Here is a 20,363-nt window from a genome sequence, read left to right as displayed (position 1 = left end):
GAGAAAAACAGACCTGATGGGCATGAATTAATCATCTTTGACACCTCTAAAATTTACTGGTTAGTTTTTTAGGAAAGCATTTAACATTTTTTCTCAAGTTCATATTATGAAAACCCATATAATAAGAAAAGTATATTTTGACATGAAACCCAGTTTAAAAAACCACTTGGAAACCAATTTGAAAACCTAGAGGAAAAAGTACTTTATTTTCTATTGTGATACACAAGTTTACCTTTCATACATATTTTACGTGTGTCTACTTTAAACCAAACTCTATTAGAAACCCAGTCATCTGTTCTTTAAAATAAACTTAGTTTTCATCTTTTAAAAGCTGATGTTTGGGGTTACCTGGGTGGCTCAGTCGGTTAAGTGTCCTACTTCAGCTGAGGTCACGATCTCATGGTTTGTTATTTCCAGCCACACGTTGGGGTCTGTGCTGACAGCTCAGAGCCTGGAACCTGCTTTGGATTCTGTGTCTCCTCTCTGCTCCACCCCTTCTCTCATTTTCTCTCTCTCTCTCTCTCTCTCTCTCTCTCTCTCTGTCTCTTTCTCCTTCAAAAATAAACATTAAAAAAAAATTTTAAGCTGATGTTTCTTTTAGAGCTGAAATTACAGAATCTCAAATTAGTACACTTCTCTATTCCATTTTTAAAATTAGAGGACTTTGAAGAATTAAGAATGGCTATCTATCATATTTGGTGCCCATTAGATCACTATAGTAATTTAGACCCATAACACCCATGTGCAAGAACAAATTTAATCCAGATTGAACGCAAATTTCATTTCTTATGAGTATGCCCAGTACTTTAAGTTTGTTCATTTATATTACTTTGTCCTACTTTACACAACATTTATGTACTAATTTATTTAATTGAACTCATTTATTAATGGTGTTGACACATGAGTTTCTAATGCTGGCCTGATACTGCATGATCAACCTTTTCTCCTACTGGAATTTTTAAATTTTTAAAGCTTTTTTTTAATTGATGCTCTCTTTGTGTCTGTTATGCTTTTAGCGGCCATATATTTTTCCTTTTCTCTTAAGCACTTCCCCACCCAACTCTACACTGCTGTAGTATAATGCCTTTGTTCCTTTGTATGATTGTGATACACCAAGGATTTGTGCGATTGTTGTAGCTCTTTTCTTCTCCACCACTCACAGACCGTATGGTGTCACCAACATCAACTTGCTTGCCATTCCCAGATAATTGCGTTTTCCTATGAATGGGTAAACTTTTTGCTTTTCCTCTCAGTTTTATCTTGAGTAAATGTAAATTCTACTTACCTATCCAATTTCAGCTTTTTAAAAAAGCTTCCTGAGTCATCATTTCTTATTCTGCTCACTAATCTTTTTTCTTAGCATTTGGAATCCTCAGACAAGCTGTTTATGGGTAGCCGTTCATGTGAGGTGAACCGTAATGAGGACCATGTCCTCACTGTAACAGGGGAAGAAGACCAAGGTGAAACTCCACCTCCCATTGGAAATCATGGAGTCACCTTCTACAAAACAGTGAGTCTATATTTCACTCAGTTACATGCTCTTTCTCCTTTATTACTTTGTACTGTAACAATATATGAGGACACACATAATTACGAACTTGCCCTTATGACTTTTTACCACCTAATTTTTGCAGAATATTAACAACAACAATAATAATAAACAATGTTACCGAGCAGTTATTCTGAGTTGGACACTTTTCTGAGGGCTCCATACATATTATATGATGTCATGTGATTTAATTCTAAAGTACCAATTACTGAATGTATTACTAAATATGTCACTGTTACCATTTTGCACAGCTGGTAAGTTGTAGAGTGAGAATTCAGACATAAGTATCTGACCTCAAGGCCTGAGCAGTTTTAACCACTATGATATATGGTCTTTTTTAAAAAATACAATTAAGACAATGTGTTTGTTCGTGATGCTGAAGCAACCATTTGAAAAATGTTAAATTAATCCAAACCAGATTGTTCTTTATTGAGGTGAAAAAATAATTACGTTATTTTCCATTTAAATAATTTTGTACTGCTGACACAATGTGAAAATTAGTTGTCATAAACACCTATTTAGGTGATACTCTTTCTTTCTCTTTTTTAGCATCATTGCCCTCTTCTCTTTCCTCTTTTTCTTTAAATTTCAAGTGCATTCTTTTGCCTAGTTTAAACATTAATTTCTTCAGAAAGTACACACACACACACACACAGAAATGTTAATTGGAAAGGAGATTGGATTGGTTACATGAACACAAATTATTTTTATAAATTAGATTGTTTGCAGCTTTTTTTAAATTTAGGAATAATAATGAATTTTAGAAAGCAAAAACTTTGAATTTATGAAGAGTCTTACTAATCTCCATCCTGTGAGCTGATTCAAAGTCATGTAGTGAAAGCTTTTGTAGGTGACCTAGCATCTGAGGTACAGGTGTCTGATGCCCTTGTCACATGCTGTCATCTCACCTCTGACCCTAGCTACAGCAGTACCGAACAGCCCTAGGCACACTGACAGTGTTCTGCCAGAAGCATGAGCTGTGCATTCCTCCATTCTTCTTCCCTGAGGCTTTCTCTGAAGCCAGTGGACCTCACTCAGCCCTTATGCCAGGAAAGCCTGAAAGGGTGAGGGAGTCACTGCCACCTGCAACAGCCCTCAACTAATGGGAAACAAGGTATTGTGAATAAAGGCACCAGCCTGACATCCTTCAGATAAGCAATTTTAAGGCACTTTCTACAGAGCTCCTCAGAGAATGCCCAGGAGAATTGATCCTCAGTTGCCCAGATCATTAATGAACTCAATAGCATTATTGGTTTTTCTTTCCCTCTCTCATTCCCCACACCTCCTTCACTCTGTTTCCTAGGGTTCACCTCCCAAAGAAATTACCTACAGCCAAGTTCATATTTTAGACTGTTTAGGGACAACATAAACTGAGACAGGAATTTGGAACTGAATGTTCAGATAATTTACATAATCCAACATTCTTTTGAACTCTACATTTTAATTTCAAAATTTCGATGATTCTCTTTGATAATCTTTTTAGCCCTATATACATGTTACATAGTGACATGATTTGTCTGTTTCCGGGAGATGATATACGTAGGTATACCTGAAGTGTACACTTTCATGCTTCAAATCTGTATTGAAAAGTAAAAGCTTTTGAAATCATTGGGAAAACATGTTACTATATGTTTACCTCCTCCAACTATGCACAGTTCACTTGTTAAAATCCAATGATAAGGGAAGGGATGTGTTTCTTCAACTTGACATTTTATTCTGGAGGATGTTATTTTTTCCAGGAATTCTGTTTTATGGGACTATATTAAGAAAGTGTTGACTTGATATCTGTCAGTGTAGGTTTCCTTTACTACTTTCTTTTTTTCTTTTTCTTCTTTTTTTTTTTTTTTTTTTTTTTTGTCTTTTTCAGGTCAAAAACCAGTGTGTTCAGGAAAATCTCCAAGTGGTTACCAGTGGATTAGCAGTATCACAGCCCATTTTCTCTCATTCAGTGGATAAAGTATTCCAAGTGCAGTTGCTCAAGCCTTTTCTTTTCTCCAAGGTGCTAATCTAGTTAAGTACTTAGTGGTAAGGAACCTGCTTTTAAAATTCAGAAAAGGAATAAACAGGTTTATTTATTTTTCTTTATTCTAAGCCTCCCCAAAATCTATGAATGTCTGGTATTAAATGACCTTTAGTGATGAAAATCAACTGTCTGGTGATATGAGTTTATCTGGAAATTCATTAACACCAGGGTGGTAGGGAGAAAAAGGAAAACCTGTGGATTTAAATTACCTCTGAGATGTATTGAAAAGCTTTATGCAAATACCCACAGCTCCTTTCTAGAGCCAGCTCTCCTAGATGCCTGTGTGCGTGCACGCCAGCCGTGTTGTCTGCTTCCTAAAATGCTTTTGTTAACACCATAATTTTAAATTAAGTTTTTCAGAAAGCTGTTCCTGCTGTACATTTTGGCATCTAAGATTAGGTCAGTGGCCATAAATCTCATTTATGTACTTAATGCAAAGGAGATACTGCTGTCTTGGGAATCATGTGAGCCAGATCCCTTACTTTGCCCCTCTTACAAGATATTGACATATAAAACAAAATGCTCCCATTTTGTTTTGCATCTTTCTTCATTTAAAACTTTAAATAAAGAATGTTTATGCAGGGTTCTTTTTCATTCATAAAAATGGAAATCACCCTCAGCATCTGCATGAGTAGGCTTGTATTCTTGTTCACGAATTCACATGATAGATTGGCCCATAAAACCTTTACATTTGGCTTGTGCAGCTGAGTTCATGGCTGAATACAGAATGATAAAGAAGCTTTAGCATTTTGCAGAAAGAAAAGAAATCAGGCCTTCTAGATGGCCCTTAAGCTAGCTTTTAACTGCCTGGAAATCAGCTAGAAACATATAATCAAACTTGCCATTAGAAGTACTGCGTTTAGTGCAAATCTGTGGAGCATAATCTGTAAATTAATGCAAAGGGATTTTTTGACATTTATTTGGTTTTCATTATATTTCATGGAAGTCTGCCAATCCAAACATATTTTTGTTATTTTTTGTTTCTTTTTTCTTTTTTACCTTTCTATCCATCAGAAGTTAAAATAGAAATGATGGATTGTGTCACTGGCCAGTCCAGCAGCCTATTTCTTTCAACACATTACTGTTGTATTTACTGTTTTAGCTATATTGTTTTCAATTTCTGGCAAAATAGTCGGTTTTTGATCCTGGGTAGAAAATGTCAGTGCTCACATTTCCTGTGGGGTTTTGGCCTTTTTGTGAAAAGGTAGGAGAGAGCTAAATGAATTATGATGCTGTCATCTGAAGAAACCACAGTGTATTTCTTTGCCAAATTTTAGCAAGAACAGAGCTGATCATCTGCTAGTGTAAACCTTTCCTTGAACCCTACCCGTGGTTCACTCAGGCTTCTGCCTGTTCTCTTTCATGCTGTGAGAACGTAGCCCACAGAAGTCCTTTTAACCTTCCCTTCCCAAGGTTAATTGATTTAATAACCCCCAAAGAAGATAAATTTTGCCAGAGGAATTCAGAAGTCTACATTTAAGAATTTAGAATTTCACAAGTTAGCTGAAGTAATATTAAAATTAAGACTGAGTTGCTTCTTAATGTTTATTACTGTCTTGAAAGCTGACACTCCTCCCATCCTTCACAACTCTATCTCCCTATATTTTATCGAATAACAAATATTGCCAGATAGCATTTGTGTGTTATAATCTTAGAAGTCAATACATCCTGGATGTGAATAATTGCTAGCACACACTGTAGTCATCTGATACTGTACTTTGCCATGCTTAAGTCCTCCCCAGTGACCATTAATTTATACTTTTCTAATATATTTCACTGACCCCCAAGGAAGTGTCTTTGCTTGCACTTAACGGCATTACGTTCCCACCTATTTGGAATAAATCTCAATATTAAGGATTGTGACCTATGAGGATTCTTCAGCTTAATTTTTTAGCAATCATTTTGGAGCACTAGTTTCAAATAACTTTTCAGGACTTAACTTTGATTTATCTTCCTTGATAAATTATTTTAAGTCTTTGTTTCCTCTTATCACCTATTTCTTTCATCACCTTTTCTTCTTTTGACCAGCTGTATCCTAGGACTCCTTCTTTTCATAACCTTCATTGAGCAAACACTTTCTTAGTATCTATCCTGTGCCAGGAACTGTGCTAAATGCTGGGCGTACCACAGAGAAGGAAACGGACCTGTTGTCTGCACTCACAGGATTTAGAGTCTAGTGAAAATAATACCCATAACAAAATAGGTATGAGAGGCAGAGAGACAGAGAGAGAGCGATGCACCTGACCTAGATCTCGGGGGGATTCAGGTGTCTTGGGAGTTATCAGGTGAAGATAGGAGAAAGAAGGAGAAAAATGCTGCCTTGTCAAAGACAACAAATAGCCTTATGAGATCTAGAAACAAGAGAGAGTATGATGCCACAGAGGGCCAGAAGGCAGACAAGGGAGGCAGAAAATTTTGAACATAACTCAACCTACAAGCATGTGTTAAGTGTGTATTATGTGCGGTACCATGTCATGCCATTGAGATGTAAAGACAACTAAGGAATAGGTCCTGCCTTCAGAGAGCTTACAATCTACTGGCAAGAGTGTGTATTCAATTTGTATTTAAGGATTAAGATGAAGGTTTTTTTGCAGAAAAAGAAAAAAAGCTTTGGAGATTGTTCAAAGACTTGTACTTTTATCCCATGAAGACTCTTGCAGCCACCTCACCCTGCCTTAGCTGCATAGAAGGCAGTTGCTTGAAAACTGTCCTGGGTATGTTTTTTCCCAGATATGACAGCCTCCACCTTTTCACAATCAGGAAATAAGAAACTCAATATCATTTTTCCACAACGTATCCCTAACTTTATCCCAGTGAGTGGAAGTTTCGATGGTTCCTGTTATGCGAAGATAAATGAACTAACCAGAGCAGCCTCCTAAGTTTAGGAGTGTTTAATAAACAAGGTACAGTCATAGTACCATGCCCTTATAACTTAGAGGGTCCATAAAAGATGTTTTGTCAGGAGTCAGGCAGATAACAAGGAATGAAATGGGCCAGATAGAAGATGGCAAGTTTCGATGTTTACTGGGGCGAAGTAGTTAAACCAAAGAGTTCAGTCTAAGGTTATTCAAAATACCCTATTCATTGAACAAAATGTGGACATAAGATACCTGAATCAACTCACCTGTCCCATTCCATAGGTGATGAAACTGAGGACTGAAGAAGTTTAGAGACCAAAGGCTGACAGCAAGTTACCAGCAGGGATGGGACTGGAGCGCATATCACCTGACTTCCAGTTCAGAGACTCTCAACATTGCTTATAGGACCTTCCCTGGAGATTTTAGTCAGGACTTTTTGGTAGTAAGATTATAATGATTTTGGAAAGTCAATTTTAGAAAGCCTTTACAAAGCACCTAGATTATAACCACTCAGCAAGAACTAACGTGTTTAATGCTTCAAAAACTTGCAACATCTTAAATTGGAGCACAAAGCAAATGGGGAACCAGTAGAAGTTCCAAAAGGCAAAATGTGAATGATTAACACAGCTTCCTTTTACAGAAGTTTCAGACATTGTATAGGGCCTTTGCACTTGCAATTTAGCCTTCCTGGAACATTCTTGCCTTACTTTGTGCCCCTGGGGGCATGTCACCTTCTCAGGGAGGCCTGCCTTGGCTGCCCTATCTAGGAATGCCACATACTCACTCTAATATCTTGTCTGTGTTTCCTTGTTTTAAACGTCTCAATAACACTTGTCCTTTTCTAACATAGGGTATATTTTGCTTCTTCCACTCTGCTTATACTCTGTTCCTCAGCTAGAGATGTAGGCTACTGGGTGGCCTCACGAGAGCAGGCATACTTGCATCCAAAAGATAAGCCCACATGAAGGCCTGGGCGCATGGCCAGAGCCCATATAATCAGAGCTTATACACAGAATCAGGAAAAAATATATATATTGTCACTAGGACTGGGGACATACACTGCAGCTAGCAGTGATCAGGAATCTAGATGCTTATCCATAAACATCAAGTGATAACCAAGAATCACCAAAAATTTGAGGAAAACCAACACAGGCACAAAAGACAGGCATCGTATTCAACACACAGGAATAATTTACCTGTTTGGGAAGATGAGTTGAGAAGCAGAAGAAAACTAATTATTACCATTAGCATCAGATAAATTACAGAAGGTACAGCTGACTTAACAAAAAGGGCTGCTGTTGTAACAGTGAGTCAATTGTAAACAAAATGAAACCTTGGTATTGGGATGCATGGCAGGAAGAACTGATCTAAACATCAGCTTAAGGAGCTGGAAGGTTAAGCTGAGGAATTTTTACACAACCCAGTGCAAAAATTGCAGAGATGGAAAAGTACAGGAACTTGTGTGTGGCGATCTTTATTCTCTTCTTGGGGTTTACAGGTTCCTCAGCTTCAATGTGATTGTGTGTATATGCTCAGTGCTTGGAAGACAGGGCATAGGCAATGTTTGAAATCATAGAGAGAGCTGCTAAAAAGCATCAGGAATAACAGAAATAGCAAAGCCAGAAGGCACAAGAGGAAAGAGTGGTTTTGTATTTAACTAACTTATGCCCTTATTTTTTATGCTATTTTTCGTCTATTTTTATTGGGTTTATCATTCCCTTGACTTCTAAAGTTAGCAATTTCTATCTTTAAGTCTTTTGGAAGATGACTTATAACTTTATACAATACATGCATATCTCTACTGATTTAGCATCTTCAGACACTCTCTAATGATTCCTCACTAAAAACAGGAATTGGCTAAATTTTTTTAAATTTTTAAAAATGTTTATTTATTTGTGTGTGTGTGTGTGTGTGTGTGTGTGAGAGAGAGAGAGAGAGAGAGAGAGAGAGTGCAAGCAGGGGAGGGGCAGAGAGAGAGGGAGACGGAGGATCTGAAGCAGACTCTGCACTGACAGCAGAGAGCCCAACGTGGGGCCCAAACTCATGAACCATGAGATCATGACCTAAGCTGAGGTCAGATGCTTCACTGACTGAGCCATCCAGGCACTCTGCTAGATTTTATTTAATACTTACTATGTGCCAGGCACTGTATTAACTCATCTATCCTCACAACAACTCTATGAGTTAGGTACTGTTGTCATCCCCATTTTACAGATGACGAAACTGAGGTATCTAAAAATTAATTAGGCTAAATTCACACAAGTAGTCAGTTGGTGAGATAAACAGAAGTACTCTGGCTCTCATGCTTCTGCCTTTAACTTCTATGCTATATGACCTCTCCATAGGTCAGTGATGTACCTACATTATAAGGCTGTCATTGAAGGATTGTGTTAAAAAACATAGGTACTTTTCTCAAGCTACTTAGCTATGAAATTTTAAGTGAAAAGTTAAGTGTAGAAATTTGTCAGATGTTGTCAAATAAATTATTTCCAATGGAATCCTAATGACAGCATTTTCTAGGTGCTGAAGCAAAGCAAATACTTACTGGATGGGTTCTGGTGCTGCATTTAGTTTTAATTAGTGGCTGAAAATAATTTCTCAGTGTTGTTAGAGCAATTTAGTAATGGAATAACTCTAGAGCAGTAATCCTCCTTACAAATAAATTCACCTTGAGCAAGCCATACATAAAAATGAAATGATACCACTTAGGGTAAACAATAGGCTTTTGTTAACGTGTCTAAATGTGGCAGTAACTAAAGAGGTCAGCTGGCAAGGACACTGTTTTGGAAAGCTACTGACTTTAGGAACAAAGTGATGCTGACAGTCACCTCTGCTGTTCAGATCTGGAAGTTTGATGGCAACCTGTGTTCTCTCTGTAAACAAAAATATCCCAAGGAAAAAAAAGAAACAAAATGTTTTCCCCTTCATTCCCCAAATGGCACCTTTTCTTGGCTGTCGTCCCACAAATATGTTCATTGAAACAAAACCAAAAAAACTGTTTTAAGCGAGACGTGAAACCAAAATTCTCTATAAGAAAGATGATTCAAAGCATTCATAGGAAAATGACATGTCTAAAGCATATTATATCTTAATAACATCATAGAATAGATGTTATTCTATAATAGATTCTAAGAATAGATGTTATTGTTTATTCCTTAAATAGAATGTTTTTTTAAATGCCATATTCAGAATTGGACCTTAACTTTTTAAGAATCCAGCTTAATTACTTAATGTCCGCATTGTATAACATTTGACAAGGCGGAATTTAGCATCTTTTTCAAACTCATCCATGAGCATTGTCTTCATTATTTTTCCTTTATTCTTTCACTGTGTTTGAATAATATATGTGAGTGAAAAAACTCAAAAATTCAATGAAAATCCAGGTGTTTCCAAAAATATTGATAAATTCATTCAGAAAGCTACTTGGATTCCTGAAATCAAGTATATGTTAACCTGACTTTCAGAGACATATCATATAGTTCAAAACAGAAGAACAGTTTATAATCTAATAATTTCCCACCTGTCAAGGATGTGGCCCAGAATATATAACAAACTGGAAAATATGGAAGAGAAGTTGAGAGATATGGAAGAAAAATGTGGGCCCCACTTTAAAATAAACAGAACACAAATCGGTGGTAGAGGAGAGATATTTTATAAAATAGAAGAAAATTGTCCTTAGTTTGAGAAGACATGATCATTCAGACTAAAACTTCCACCCAAAACTACTCTTGGATGCTCTCAGGGTTATTATCTACCACTTCAAAGAAAAAGACAAATGCAGTAACACAGAAAGGACGGTGAGAGAAAATGTTTAAAAATACAGGTGACATGACCAAAATTTATTAGAAGATGGTGGCTGTGCAAATGGAGAAGCTGGAAGAAATGTGTCTGTCACCTGTGCATGAATGAAATGATATTGGGAGAATCACTTTAGTGAAATCCATACAACTGCTTTGTATCATTTTGTTGATGTATTAACACAAAGAGCAAGAATCAAATACACAGATGAGTGAAACTTCACAAAGTGCTCACACCTGCATAATTGCTATGCAGGCCAAGGAATAAAACTTTATCAGGACTGCAGAAGTCCTCCCCTCAGCTTTGTGACTTTCCCAGTCACCATTCCTTCCCCTTCTCCTGAAGGTGAGCACCGTTCTCACAATTAATACCACAGGTAATTAGGAGTGCTTGTTTTTGAACACTACACAAATGAAAATGTTCATTCTCAGGTATTCTGTTGTGCCTGGCTTCTTTCTTTCTTTTTTTTTTTAATTTTTTTTAACGTTTATTTATTTTTGACAGAGAGAGAGAGAGAGAGAGAGAGAGAGAGAGACAGAGCATGAGTGGGGGAGGGGCAGAGAGAGAAGGAGACACAGAATCCGAAGTGCCTGGCTTCTTTCATTTCATTTCTCACAACATTATGGTGATGAGAGTCTTCCATGTTGTTGTAAAGACAGGTTGGGTTCATCTTTTCTTTTAAATCTTTTTCTGAAGAGTATTCCTTTGTATGGATATACTACACTTTATCCATTCTAGGATGGACTTTTGGGCATTAAATGGCTATTACAAATGATTGTGCTACGAATACTCTTCTACGGAACTTTTGTTTACATGTGTATGCATTCTCATTGAGTAGAATTGCTGGGTTTTCCAAAGTGTGTGAAACAATTTGAATTCCTACCAGCAGTTTAGTAGAGTTCCATTTGCCCCATAGCCTCACCAACACTTACAATGTCAGTCTTTTTAATACTTGCCGTCTTAGTGAGTTCATGGTGGTATCTCATTGTATTAATTAGTAGTCCTGTGATTGCTTGCTTTTTAGCCATCTGGAAATCCTAAAGTGTTTGTGTAAGTCTCTTGTACATTCTTTTACAAGATTATCTGTCATACTTTTTAATTGATCACTAAGAGCCTTCTTACTATTTTAAATGTAAGCCCTTTGTCAGAGATGTGTGTTGCAATATCATCTTCTATACTGTGGCTTCCCTTTTCATTCTCAGTGATGTCTTTTGGTGAACAATTTATTCTTTTTTTCTTTTTTTTTTTTTTTGTCTTTTAAGGTTAATGCTTTTTGTGTCTCATTTAAGAAAAATATTTCCCTATCTCAAAGTCATGAAGACCCTGTTATCTTCCAAAAGTTGTATCTTTCGTATTCCAAAAATGGACTCTGAACATGTGGTTAAATTACTGTTTTAAAACATTGAACCAGGGGCGCCTGGGTGGCTCAGTCGGTTAAGCGTCCGACTTTGGCTCAGGTCATGTTCTCACGCTCCATGAGTTGGAGCCCCACGTCGGGCTCTGTGCTGACAGCTCAGAGCCTGGAGCCTGTTTCAGATTCTGTGTTTCCCTCTCTCTTTGGCCCTCCCCTGTTCAGGCTGTGTCTCTCTCTGTCTCAAAAATAAATAAACGTTAAAAAAAAAATTTTTAACGTGGAACCAATTTATATGCCTATAAAATGTGCATGAATTCCAACTTTTCTCACACACTTGCCAAAATTTGCACAAACTATTATTAATATCTTTTACTTTTACTAATATGGTAAGGTATAGCTTTCTATAGTTATTCAAATTTTCAAGATATTTAGGACACACAAAAGTGATAAAGAATATATTTTTAAAGTATCCATAATACTTTTTTTTTCAATATAGTCTAGTTGAAAGAGAATTTTCTGAATTCAAGAGACCAAGCACTTTAAACGTTGTGGTTACATTGTTTCTTGCTTATAAAGTTAGCAGGATAACAGATTCTGACAAAGTTGCTGGCAAGGTAAATTTTCACAAGTAGCTGTCTCAAATCATTTTTCCATAACATGTGCATGACTAAACAAACTTTTTCTTGCAAATCAATTTCTATGACAAAAATTATATTTTCAGCTAGAAATTCCTAGTTGAAAATTCTCGGCATTAGCGTGTCATAAATCCAGATAGCCCAACGGGATAATGAAAAGGATAATCTCCAAAGAATTAAAAAGCAGTGAAGTGCATCTTGATGCTCCCAGAGTAGCATTCCTTAGCACCCTGACCCACTACAGACTTGTTGGGAGGAAAAGGGAGATTGCCACAGTAGCAGATAGCCTTCATCTTCTGGGGAGCTATGGATAATAGTGGACCTTTCAGCCCATCTCTTATCTACTACTGTTTGTGGGGATAGCTGCATATAATCAGGACACCTAGTGTTCTCAGCATCGTAGTGCAAGGACTTCAGTATCCCTAGACCATCAAGAGTGGAAGCAGCTCCATCCCAAATGTTCTCAGTAGGCAAGCAAACCAGCCAGGTGTTGCCAGCAAGTGAGTCAGGTATCTTTTATCACCTGTTTGCCATCCTCAGGGAATAGCTGTGGGTTGAAAATTCCAAATCCTAAAAGTAGACGTATTTTGTATAACATGAGTTTCAATTCAAGATCTCCAGCTGTCAGACCTATTGAAAACACAGATGTGAGTGAGGGAAGTTTCTAATTCTCTGTTACTTCTAGACTAGGAGCAGTTGGAGAAGGATTCTGACATGGGAGCTTCAGATTCTCTGCTTTATAATGGTATCCTCTGTCTCCTAGGTGTAAATGCTGTTGAGTGCCACATTTAGCAAACGATCACCAACCAGAAAGGAACGGCAAGAGCTCATCTGGGCCCAATCTCTATTCTTGAGCAGAATTATACTTGAACTTGGAAAAATAGCAGTGCTTTCTTTGAAAAATATAAAGAATGAAACCCAAAAATCTTTCCAATAGTCAAATATTTCAGAATTCTTATAGCCAGAAGTTCTAATAAATGGGATTTTTTTTTAAATTTAAGACTAAATATTTAACCCTTGCTTAGAGATCTCACTTTTAACCTTTTATCTTTGGCTTACTTTTAAGTATTAACTTGCATATCAAGCTATAACACATTAGAATAAGTTTAATTCATTTTCTTAGTACTTTAAGAAAGACTATCACCGATGAATGTTGAATAAGAGAAGTTAGTGCCCTGCCCCGGCCCAAATAAATGGATCTGGCAAGAAAAGAATATCGCTGTTTGCTGGCACAAGAAATAAATTGTTATTTTGACATAATTTTTTAGTGTGTAAGAATGACATAATATTAATTTAGAAAACAACTTAAGATCCTCAAATGGAACTGTTTGTAAGTTATTATTTTGTTTTGTAGCTATTTTCTTTTATTCAGAATATATCATATATATTAAATCCTATTCCTTTTGTCACTTTACTGATAATTAGCTGCTCAGTTATCTTCTCAGCATTCTTTGTCTGTGATTCTCAGTTCTAACTGAATCACCTTAAAGGAGAGAGAATTTCTCCCAAGTTCCTTAACAACTGAGTTCTATAAAGTCAATGGTCACCCCAGGATTAACTTCATCCCAAGAATTTTATTGCCCTTTTCTGTTTTATTTGTAATGTTCAGTCTCCTCAGATGTGGTTCTGGTTTCTTGCTTCTTTATCACATTAAATCCTTCTGGTGTTTGTTTCCATGAAGATTTATCTCATTATTTTCTAGAGCTTTGGAGAAAGTAAGTGATAGCAATATATGTAAATAATCAACAATCTTGAAGAAAATTGTATTTATCTTAATTTTCTAGTATTTACAATCTATCTAAGGCAAATCAAATAGAAAGTGTTCTAATGTCAGATCCAGCATAGAGGGCATTACAAGAAATTTCAGAGGTCAAAAATAAGATCAATTTGTTTTAATTGAAATTTGGGTAATGGTTTCTTTCCTTATTCTGGCTATTGTTCACTAAGGGATGAGTTATTAAAAGCATTGAGATTACTCAATGGAAGTATGCTAAAACAAAAACCAATAGATTATTTTTCCATAATGTTAACATTTAAAAATGTATCATTTATTTAATATTATTAATATAAAATTTATAAGGAAAAAAATTGGTGAATTATAATTGATTGATTTTCTAAAACCTGTAGTTTAAAGTCACACTTTAATTTTTATAAAAGGCCAAATCATGATAGCTTTAGAGCTGAGTACTGCTTCAATGAATTAAAGCTCTTAGACCAAAGCCAGTTTGCTGCCATTTTGATACCACCCACAAGCTAAGAATGATTTTTACAGATGACCTTTTGCAACCATTTTGATGTCAGGAATACTAACGTTGAAAGTTTATTGAGTGAAATGTTATCCCAAAAGAAAAGAGAACTCCATTCTTCTCATTAATCGACATTTTTTTAATGTTTCAATTATTACTGTTGTATTTTGAATTTTGCTAATAAAGCAATTTGTTGTCTACATTTTGTTAGATTTTCCAAAATGTGTTATGTTCTATATAATGTCTTCATTTTTGCCTCTTGTCCTCCAAAGTCTGAAATATTTACTATCTAGTCCTTTACAGAAAAAGTTTGCCAACCTCTGCATTATTTCATCACCAAGTGCTACAGTCACACTAGTACATTGTGAGAAATATATATAATATATGGAATATATTTTCTATGAAGCCTGCTCAAAATATCACCAATAATTGTTTAGAAGAAGAATTTTAATTACAATTTTCCTGAACTTATGAAAATCTCTTTTCTTCTGCAGCTCCTATTAAATTAGGGAAATGGAATTTAAAGATATCATTTTGGTCCACCTATCTGAAAAAGCGTGAAGAATTTCCCGGCTGCTAACTCAGCATATGTGACCACATTCACCTCTGTCTGCCTGCAAGGTAGGTAACTATTGCTGTCATGTGAAGAGAAAGTTGCCCGAATGCCTGACCTGAGGCACTTTTCTGGTTATCTCGTTGAAATGCCCATTCCAGTTTCATGCCTTGCTCTGTCTGGCTCCCAAGCCTGCCCTTTATCGTGCTCTCTCCCATTAGTAGAGTGGTTGTGTTGCTTTCCAAATGTATGTGTCTTTCATGTTTCCTAGCATGATTTGTTATCACAGGCTTCTTCTCTATCCCTATCTTACGTGGCCATTCTTACTGTTCTTTAACAACCATTGTCAGTAATCCACACACAGAGAGACATGCATTAATGGTACGGCTTGAGAAGTAAAGGAATTCTGGAATATACACAGAGGAAAATTAATACTGGAGAGAGGTACTGGCAATGAGGTCAAGAAGGCATCTTTGCAGAGCTAGTACACTCTTCCTCTTACTCTCTCCCCTCACCTCTGCTTCCAATCTATGTTCATTTTCAAATGGTCCAACTTGGCCTGGTTTCCTTATCCTTGAAATAAATGGTTTCAGACATACTTTTAAACAACTGAACACCACATGTTTTGTTCTTTTTTTGACTATATAAGACTGACCAAGGAGATTGACTAATATTGAATCATATTTTTCAATTATTTTTGAAATACTTAACCTTCAAAGTAAATCAAGGAAGAAAAAGAAAATGGTTTTGATTGTATCACAGAAAATGCTTAAAGTAATTTGACAGAAAAGTTGATTTTCTGGGAAGTTTTCTAGAGACTGGTAGTCATTTAATTTTTATGCAAAACACTATTTCAGGGAGATACATCTTTTAAAAGAAAGAAAGGAAAAAGATTTTTCTTAGGTTTAGAGATTCTAACTCTCTAAGAATTAGGTAATATAATTTTGTGAAACAACCCAAGGCCCAGCACAGGTTAATAAGCAGAAAGTGATTTACGAATGAGAAAATGTTTTAATACTTAGTAGGCAGGAGATAAAGGAATGATCAGAGTATTCTGGCATTACCCAGGGAAACCAGGAACATCTGCTTTGCTTTGGGCCTATTTCAGGTGGCACAGTGAACAGCTTTCAGGCATGAGCAGGCTACCCATTTCACCCCAGAACTAGTGAACAGTGACCAGGATATGAGAATCTCTATTACTATTAGGCAAATGAGGTAAGAAATGCTCACTGGGTGCTTTACAGATAGGGGCTCGAGTACCTGACATCTGCCAGCCATTCTACTGTGTAGACAATGCTAAGATTACAACTTCCTACACAGACTTCAGTGGCTCTGAAGCCCAGAGTTAACCCACTGACCGGCCAGGTGCACCGTTTACTTTATATTACTTCCAGCCTGTTTTCCTGTTTGTCCTATTTTCTATACTTTCCTTCCACATTCTGATGAATTTCAAGGAATTTTTTTTAAATCTTTGACTCTCCTACAGATTATACTCCATATTGTAGAAACCTCCTGCATTGTATGACTACCCTCAGACTAAGAAGGAATTGTCAAAAAGGTGAGAAGAAGACCCAGTTCAAATAATACCATGGAATTCTAGGGAAGTTACATTCAGAGAGAGGGTTCAGTGGTGTTCATTGCTGCAGATGAAGACTAAGAAAAGAAAGAACATAGGTTTTGACTTATGAAGGCTCCAGCATTGTTTTCCATCCTTTTCCCATTCCTGATGAATTTTCATGATTCTTCTCTATCTTTGGCATTATGCTCTTTCCACTCCCCATTATCCCACTAACTTCAAACTAAGAGATAGGATCATGGAACTCCAAGGAAAACTTCCTCAAGAGAGAGTATTTGGCAGTGTTCATCGCTATAGGGCTTAGAGTTAATGAAAAGGCTGTGAAGGATAGGAGAGAGGTTGAATTGAGGAACTATTTGGGGGATAGGGAAGATTTATCATCAGTTGTAGAAGAAAAGAAGGACCCACAGAAGAAAGATTAGAGATACAAAAGAGAGAAAGAGTTGGGGAGTGGGACAGTGTACTTCTTAATATTGAAGAAAGGTTAGAAAAGCAGAGTCTAAGTGAATTTACTAAAAGTTAATGGAGAGTTGGAATTAAGATGGATGGCTTCCATTTCAGTAAACTAGAAAGTGTTATCAGATTACATTTCTTTAATTGCTCATTCAGTTCGAGTTGACAGAAATTTATATACTGGTTCAAGAGAACTGACTGAACATTTTGACAGCTTTTGTCTTTCCTCCCTACCAGAATTCTATTGAACTGACACAAGAAATATAAAACAATAATAAATCCATAGCAACTACCGAAAGCAGGGAAGGGGTCTATCAGAAGTACAAATTTCTGGAAGATACAAAGCAAATAGGATAAGACTGATGGCATATCCCAACAAAGCTCCATAGAGATGGAAAAGATCTTCCAAAACAAAAGGAATAAGCCCATGATTAGCAGCTATAAGGAACTGAGAGGAATAGGCTATGTCTGGTTGGCCAATTAATTACAAGGTGTTAGAACAACTATACCAGCACTCTGCTTTCAAAGTAGCTGACTCTACTAAGTACAGGATAAAGCCACAAACTGGGAAAACTAAATATGATATGAGAGAGTCCCAAAGGAGATTTTAATGGGATAGGGTCTCTTCTGATTAGTGGGGTCCCCAAAACAAGAGAATGTGTCCACCAAAAAGGTATGGTATATACACAAGCCAGCCTGTAAGTGTGGCCAACACCAGGGAATCATCTTTGCTGTCAGAACAATGTTCTGGTGACCATTGTCACTTGAAATACACTCCAGGTAGCAATATTCAGTAATCAAGATCCTTGCATATAAATATGAGTAGATAACCAAGAACCAAAATTCAAGAAAACCAACACAAGCACAAAGAGGCAAGGAACTCAACAAATAAAACAATGGAACTTTTGTGGAAACAAAGTTAATTTGATAAATAAAGAAAACTTCAAAATTATTCTATTTAATATCTTTAGTGACATTGAGGTAGATAATATGTTTTTAATTTTTTTATATTCTTTTTTTTTTGAGAGACAGGGTGCAAGTGAGTGAGGGGCAGAGCGAGAGGGAGAGAGAGAGAATCCCACTAGGGGCAGAGAGGAAGAGAGAGAAATGGAGGGAGAGAGAGAGAGATAGAGAAGCAGGGCTCACCCAAAGCAGGGCTCGTGCTCCCCTGAGAGGGACTCAAGTTTACGAACCATGAGATGAACTGAAGTCTGATGCTTAACTGAGCCACCCAGGCACCCGAGGTAGATAATAGCTTTTTTGAAAAGCTGCTATGGGGGTGCCTGGATGGCTCAGTCGGTTAAGCATTCAACTCTTGATTTTGACTCAGGTCATGATGTCACAGTCGTGAGAGTGAGCCCCACGGTGGACTCCATGCTGAGTGTGGAGTCTGCTTAGGCTTCTCTTTTTCCCTTCTCTCTCTCTCTCAAAAGAAATAAACTTGAAAAATTGAAAAAAATAAAAAGCTGCTATGAAAATGAAATTATTAGTGATTTCTTAAAAGTCACTCAGGCCAGGAGCTCCTGGGTGGCTCAGTCAGTTGAGCATCTGACTTCGGCTCAGGTCATTATCTCGCTGTTCATGTGTTCTAGCCCCATGTCGGGCTGTGTGCTGACAGCCCCGAGCCTGAAGCCTGCTTCCGATTCTGTGTCTCCCTCTCTCTCTGCCTCTCTCTCTCTCTCTCTCTCTCTCTCTCTCTCTCTCTCAAAAATTAAAATAAACATTAAAAAAATCACTCAGGCTGAATAATAGAACAGGCTGAAGATCAGTTTAGTGAACTGGAGGTTAAATAGACTAACTTTTACATCACCCCATGTGACTAGCAAAGAGGTGAAAGTTATAATTGTTGAATGTAATATCCTTTCTTTGTTTTTGTTTTGTTTTGAGTTTGCAAATTCTCTACTTTGTTGCAATTTTTCCCCAGTTTTTCTTTCATAGTCTTGCTTCATACCTTCCAGAAATTCCTTCCTCTTCTGGTATGCTGTTAGCACCCCTCTAACTTTGCAGCATTGCTAAAGATGTATTTTTAGATTTATAGTATTACTGTTGCTTCACTAGAATTAGGAAAGGAACAAAAAATAAATGTTTAGGTTCCATCCGATAACTTAACCCACAACAATAAACGATCTTTCCACATTGATTACCATGGTTTGGGGTTTTGATTTTTTTAACTTTACCTCATTCCTTTCAATTTGGCTTACTTTTCAGAGTGTGTGTAGAAACTAGGTTGCTGGAAGGAATACGTTTCTCAGTAGATTGCCTTGCCCACCAGAGTGACGTGAAGATTGGTGATGGTCTCCCTCTCGTCCCAAAGAAATCCTCCATGTTCAGAGTATTTCTCATTGAGCACCTGCTGGCATTGGACCATACAGTCAGTCTATCAAGGTTAGTAGATGTGCTTCAGATTTTCTTATTTTTGTGGCAATTGACTAAATACGTGAAGTTGACAGGTTGGCCCTTTTTTAATAACAAAGTTTTCGATTCAAGTATAATCTTTATCATATTAGTGATCCCAGGTATGTAGAGTGACATCTTTAAGAGGGGAACCTCATTTATTGGCAAAAACAATTAAGCAATTTTATGTATTATTTCATCTATACAAAGTTAATCAAAACAAATGCTCTGCAGATTTTTGGTAATTAGCTGAAAATCAATGCAAATTTATTTTACAGCATGGTTTTAAATGTTTGAAAATAATTTCTGGATCAGTTTCTGCAGTGGAAAACTTCTGGTTGTTCTTATTTGTTGTAGTGTTAGTTTAGGATAGGAAACAAAGATATTTGTTATCTTTTAGTTATTGATTTCCAGCTTAATTAACTAAGTAGTGGTCAAAGAATGTACTCTAGATGATTTTAGTCTCTTGCAATTGGTTGTGGCTTGTTTTATGGCCCACATGACCAACTTTGGAAAATGATCCATATTCATTTATGTAGAATGTGCATTCTATTACTGTTGGGTCAGTGCTGTATATATGCCACTTACAGGAGGTTTGTTGAAAGTATTCTTTAGATCTTCTATATCTTTGCTGATATTTTTCCTTTCCCTTCTTTACCAACAATTGATGGAACTGGTTGTAAGGATTTGTCTTCTCCTTTAAGTTTTGTCCATTTTTCTTTAGATATTTGGAGGTATGTGAAAGCAAATTTAGAATTGTTTTCTTTCTGATGGATTATCATTTATCATCCATTTTAAAAGTAGAATAACTGCAGCAGATTTTCTGGTTAGAGTTACAATGCTATATATTTTTGTATCCTTTTACTTCCAACCTTTCTCTATACTTATATTTATTTTTTTAAGTTTATTTATTTATTTTAAGAG

The 20,363-nt window shown here is 36.6% G+C and overlaps 1 long non-coding RNA gene across 1 annotated transcript; it reads left to right on the top strand.

Moving 5' to 3' along the window:
* Positions 1-802: 802 nt before the first annotated feature.
* LOC125909820 (uncharacterized) lies at positions 803-19,847 on the top strand. The gene is made up of 3 exons (XR_007453777.1): positions 803-1,510; positions 14,958-15,084; positions 19,254-19,847. It is a non-coding gene; the product is annotated as an uncharacterized LOC125909820 (long non-coding RNA).
* The last annotated feature ends 516 nt before the right edge of the window (positions 19,848-20,363 follow it).

This window comes from Panthera uncia, assembly GCF_023721935.1.
Source record: "Panthera uncia isolate 11264 chromosome B3 unlocalized genomic scaffold, Puncia_PCG_1.0 HiC_scaffold_1, whole genome shotgun sequence".
Classification (NCBI taxonomy): Eukaryota; Metazoa; Chordata; class Mammalia; order Carnivora; family Felidae; genus Panthera; species Panthera uncia.
Note: the sequence above shows the minus strand (reverse complement) of the source record. Positions and strands in the feature narration are given on the sequence as shown.